Raw genomic sequence first — 6,000 nt, forward strand, 5'->3', positions numbered from 1 at the left:
GAGATGTACATCCACCTTCTGGTGATTCAGACCAAACAGCAGAACGCAAAGTTTCATGGAAGAGCTGAAAAAAATTCACACTGGACGCCAGATAATAATAAGATGATTCTCTCTCTGGGAAAACTGGCTTTTGAGCAGCTGGAGAAACGCAACCTGATCTTCTATGAAGAAGACCTGAAAGAGAGTGGCTTTGATATCACAACAGCCTCACAGTACTCCGGAATGTTCACACAGATCTTTAAAAAGGAGCGCGGTGGGTGGGAGCACAGTGTGTTCTGTTTTGTCCATCTGAGCCTTCAGGAGTTTCTGGCTGCTGTTCATGTCATGGTCTCATTCATTGACTCTGACGTCAATCTGATGTCAGAACCACAATCAAAATGTTGGTGGAAATCTAAACCAAATGTATACCAGAGTGCTGTAGACAAGGCCTTACAGAGTCCAAATGGACACCTGGACTTGTTCCTGCGCTTCCTCCTGGGTCTTTCACTGCAGACCAATCAGGAACTCCTACAAGGCCTGCTGACACAGAGAAGAAGTAGCTCACAGACCAATCAGAAAACAGTCCAGTACATCAAGGATAAGATAAAGAAGAATCTGTCTCCAGAGAGAAGCATCAATCTGTTCCATTGTCTGAATGAGCTGAATTACCGTTCTCTAGTGGAGGAGATCCAACAGTCCCTGACATCAGGAACTCTCTCCACAGGCAAACTCTCCCCTGCTCATTGGTCGGCTCTGGTCTTCATCTTACTGTCATCAGAAGAAGACTTAGACGTGTTTGACCTGAAGAAATACTCTGCTTCAGAGGAGGCTCTTCTGAGGCTGCTGCCAGTGATCAAAGCCTCCAATAAAGCTGTGTAAGTGCTTAGAAAACTGGATAGATTGAAACAGAGAATATCAATGCTCTTGTTTGTCTCTATCACCAATTGCGAGACAAAGGAGAAGAGCCTCAGGGGCTCACTGACTCACTGACTCACTCTCCATTGTTGAAACAGACATGCATGGGTCTTAGCCATAGGGATCAGAATGTGCTAGAGAGCCGGGATTTTGAGGGGTGTGTAGGGTTATTGACTAGGGACGTATGTGTGGTGTTTGGGGGGGGAGGGGTCATAGGGATATGAAGTAGGTGACATATGACAGTGACATATTATGTGTGTTGCTTGGGGGGGGGATTGAGGATAAAAGTGCTGTGGTCTAAAAGGTTTGTGCTCATTCAGGATATCACACTCACACATACATTCATACCTGGAAGCTGACCAGTAAAACTACAGTCTGATCTGCCAGCCACAGGAGCATTTGGGGTTAAGGGCTTTGTCCAAGGGCACCTCAGTGGTGGTAATGCTTTTCACTTTCCCCACCCAGATTTATCCTGCCTTTAGTTACATTTTCAAAATTGTGAACTATGAACGTGAACTATTTCATTTAAAGCTGTGTGAACTGAACTTTGGGGTAGCTTTTATGTGAACTTGGACAACAGTGGACAGCAGTCTGGGTCCGGCTTAACTAGGCTTGCCTGGTCTTGTTCTCCTTCAGGCTGAGTGACTGCAATCTGTCAGAGAGAAGCTGTGAAGCTCTGGTCTCAGTTCTCAGCTGCCAGTCATCTAGTCTGAGAGAGCTGGACCTGAGTAACAATGACTTGCATGATTTAGGAGTGAAGCTCCTCCATGCTGGACTGGAGAGTCCACACTGCAGACTGGAGACTCTCAGGTAATATCCATTCACTTTTTCCTTTTCCCCTTTTTTCAATTGAATTGACACATTTCTCCAAAGTAAGGTCTGTGCTGACGTGAACTGTGTTGGATTTTTTCCTGCTTAATTTTTTTAACAGTTTTGATGTCAACATGCACTGTTTTGTAACTCATGTGAATTACTTTCCATGATGATATTTCACCATTCCATCTCCTTGCATCATCAGTTGGTGCAAGGATTGCAAGGATGAATTTGACTGTATTGTGCAACTATTTTCAACTGTATACATAAATATATGAAACATATAGCTTGCTTTTGTGTGTGTGTGTGTCTGTGTGTGTGTGTGTGTAGGCTGTCAGGTTGTCTGCTCACAGAGGAAGGCTGTGCCTTTCTGGCCTCAGCTCTGAGCTCCAACCCCTCCCATCTGAGAAAGCTGGACCTGAGCTACAATCATCCAGGAGCGTCAGGAGTGAATCTGCTCTCTGCTGGACTGGAGGATCCACGCTGGAGACTGGACTCTCTCAGGTATGGAGAGGCAATGTCTGCTAGAAGGCTGAGTCACACACATTTTCTTATGTCACACTGACTATGTTTACTGTAAATGCACACAATATTCTGTTCATTTTCTATTAGCATTCGCCCTTTAGGGTCCTACTTTCTGGATGTATCCCTACGCGCCCACCGTCAGACTGACGTTTTTTTCATCCCTAACCATCGACCCGCCCCTTTGCATACCTTTCCATTTCAGGTCCACAAACTGGGTATAATCCCCTAGCGTGTCTGTTGCTTGTCTCCCAAAAATTCTTCATGAGCTACAGCACGAGAAGACTGAACAAATATGAGCGGCGTTAACCAGTGAGATGAGCCGTTATCTCACAAATCACAAATCCACGGCCGCTTCCCTCCTGGCGTTCAAAACTGTCAAGAATGCCGGTCCGGTTACATCACTGCAGATGACATTCACTACAAATGCTTTGTGTCTAGGATCGCGCTACGTTGGGCTTTCTCTCCATCCCCTGCAGGCTGCCTGTCCCTACTGCAGAGAGCTGTCGAGAGAGCTCCGCCGATGTGTGAATACTTAACCAACGTTGAGCTTGACAAAGCTGAAACCGCAATCATCGCCACCCCGCAGTCCCACGAGTCGACCTTGCTCCACCAGCTTATGACAGCAGCAAATTACGATAATGATGATGATGTCTTTTCCTTGGCCTCATCTGTCTCCCTTTCCCCACCTTCCCCGTCTGGAAGCTTTGGGTCCGTGGAGATGCTCACTGGAGAATAGGCATTAAGGCCGATGCCTTCCCTCTCTCCGATTCCCTCAGTCGCCACTGAAATGACACTCTCCGCTGAAGCACTCTTATCTGACTTCCCTGACATGAGTCCCAAGGTGGCCGTCATGAAGAGGATTGAGCTCCCCCCAGCAGCTATAGCCTGCTCTCAGGTGATGTCTATAATGAGCCTGCCATCAAAGCCTGCCTTCTCTTCTGGCCCAGCATACCAGATAGCAGCATACAACTAAAGGAGTGTGTTTTTGCTGAAGCCAGCAAAGAAAAAGCCACAGCAATGAGGTGGGCTGACATTACGAGGGTAGCTGGCGAAACCGACTCCGGTTTTCCCTCTGTCCCACCTCTAGAAGACAGCCTGGTGGCTATCCTCCTTCCCAGATCAGCTCTCTTTGGGCACTGCAAACTGACGCCCACAGCCAACAGAGATGTGACCTACACCCAGCTAACGGAGAAATCTCATTGGTGTGCAGCACAGACCATGGCGGCACAAAACAATACGGTACTGCTGGCCTCAGCCGTCTCCGCTCTCCTCCTAAACAATGAGAGCGGCGTTCCCCCCGAGATTGCCACTGATGTGGGGAAATATATGATGGCGATTCTCCAGCTGGCCCAGGCATCCATCGTCAACTCTTCCCGAATCATAGCCTGGCAGACACAGATACAAAGAAACATCTTGGCTATACAACTCTCATGTTCCGCCTAACGTTCGTAAAACTCTGTTTGATGTCCTATTTCCCCTGACGGGTTATTTGGCCCAAAACTACAGAATGTAGTGAGCCCTATCCAACAAGCTACAGAGGAAGAGGAGAGGCTACACAAGCTGTGATTATGGGCAAAACAACCTGCCACAAAGCCCCAGCCAGAAAGACGTGGAAGAGGTCCAAGCCGCCGGTGTGAGCACTCCACTCCCCGCTCTCCAGCTGCAGCCAAGCACGCTCAAAGCATGCTCAACCCACCGGCGCTAAGGGCCTCACCAAAGCAAGAACAGCCGCTCAGCCCGAGATTGGCCCAGTCCCGCCGCTCCCTCTCCTAAGCGAGGCGGCTGGACCTAGCAAGGTCAAAAGAAACATCTGACTTCCCGGTTGAGACCCAAAGACACAAAGGCCCTTTTAAGGGCCGCCACCTTTTCAATAAAGAACTTATTATTCTCAACCTAAGCATACCACCGTCTCCGTTAGAGCGACTGTGAAAACCAGTTTAGTGCCGGGTGTTTGGCTACTCTTCACCAGAGTCTTAAAAAGTGCCCTAACAAATGCCCAGGTTCAAAGAAACCCCGGTTTTGTGTAGGAGGGTAACACAGAGTGCAGTCTTATTGCCCAGGCATAACACCGCGTGTTAGGATGATGTCATCATTCCTACTGTGATGTCATCATTCCTACTATGATGTCATCGTTCCTACTATGATGTCATGGATCACTGATGATGTCGCAGACGGTGATGATGTCATGATTCATAGGTGTCTCAGTCATGCCTTTCGAATGGCCTCGCTGGTGATGTCATAACACAGGTGATGTCATGTTCGGGATCTATAAAGGTTCGTTTCTGCAGGTCCTCAGCAGTTGTTCATAAACGAATCTCGCGACAACACTCTGCAACCGTTCCCAACTTCGAACCTTGCAGACCTAGCTATCAAGTTCCACAACTTCCCTACATCTCGAGACTTCAGTTACCAAGTTTGCCTTGGCCAACAACTATCCGCAAATAGATCCACATGTCTTCCGATACCAAGCCTGACAGTATGAACAACTCAGAAATGGATTTAGCGGGTACCTCCACTCATCCCATCACGTTCAGAGACTTGCAGGCATTTCAGCGTGGCCAGTACTCTGTTCTGCGAGACCTTGTACTTGAGCTGATTGCCCACCAGGGAGAAGCAACCCAGGCTCTGGCTTTCAAGACAATCCAGGCTCTGGCTTCCAAGGCTGATGATCGGTACGCCCTCCTGGTTAACCGGCTAGATCGTCTCGATGGACTAAACCCTCCTGAGGGTGTCATTCCGCAGTCCCAGCTTCTGAGCTGGGACTGCGAGTCTGGGGACTGGGTGTCATTCCCAGCTCCAGCTTCTGAGTGATCAGTCGCCCCAACCCAAACACTGGGGGTTTCCAGTGCAGCCACGCCTCTTCCTCCCACCGTGCCTGCTTCGCAGCAGCTGGTTGAGCCACAGCACGTGCCCCTGCGGGGTGCTGCTGAGTATGGAGACGATTTCAAGGAGAGGCTCGCAGGTTTCCTGCGGGCCGAGGGCATGACGGTAGAGGTCCTCCAAAGGTCATTCCCTACTGCTCCCGTGCCTCCTATTCCTCCTGCCGCTGCATCTGCTTCCGAGCGCACTGTCGTTCCGGAGGTTTCCAGACCTGCTACCCCCCCAGCTACAGCGGCCGTTGCTTCTAGCCCTGCCGCTCGGCCGCCTCCAGCTCCTAAGCGCATACTCTGGGGGGGAGTTAGTGTCATCCCAAAGCAAAGGCAGCCACATCTGAACACCAGCAACCATCTGTACCGTGATCAGACCGGCAGGGTTCGCATCACACCAGAGGAGAGGCAGCGCCATTTGGACACCCGGAGCTGCCGGTACTGTGGTCGAGCCGGGCATCACCTCTCCTCCTGCTCCCGGCGTCCAGTAAGTGGGTCCACCACTCGCCGGCCTGTGAGACTCTCAGCGGGGCAAGGCTCTAAGAGTCCAGCCCCGAAACCCGTACGGTTGGGCAGCGTTCCCTGCAGGACCCAGGAGTGGCAGTGTGTCTCCAAGAGGGTTAAGGAGTTGGGGAGGACTGTCAATCGTCTCATTGAGAGGTTCAATCACTGCCTTCAGATCAGCTCCGTCCCCCCGCAGGGGGCCTCCGAGTCTGCTGGCCCTGAGGCACAACCTGTGGACCTTCCCCTCGCCGAGTCTGAACCCGTACCTCAGCAGCAGCCAATTCCAGTTCTTGACCCACACGTAGGTTCCAGCTTGATGCTGGGAGGTCCCCGTAGTGTTGTCAGCCTTCGGTCAGGAGCAAAGAAGAAGCGTTCAAAGAAGGAGACAGTGGGTGTC

This window comes from Poromitra crassiceps (assembly GCF_964638095.1).
Source record: "Poromitra crassiceps genome assembly, contig: HAP1_SCAFFOLD_69, whole genome shotgun sequence".
Taxonomy (NCBI): Eukaryota; Metazoa; Chordata; class Actinopteri; order Beryciformes; family Melamphaidae; genus Poromitra; species Poromitra crassiceps.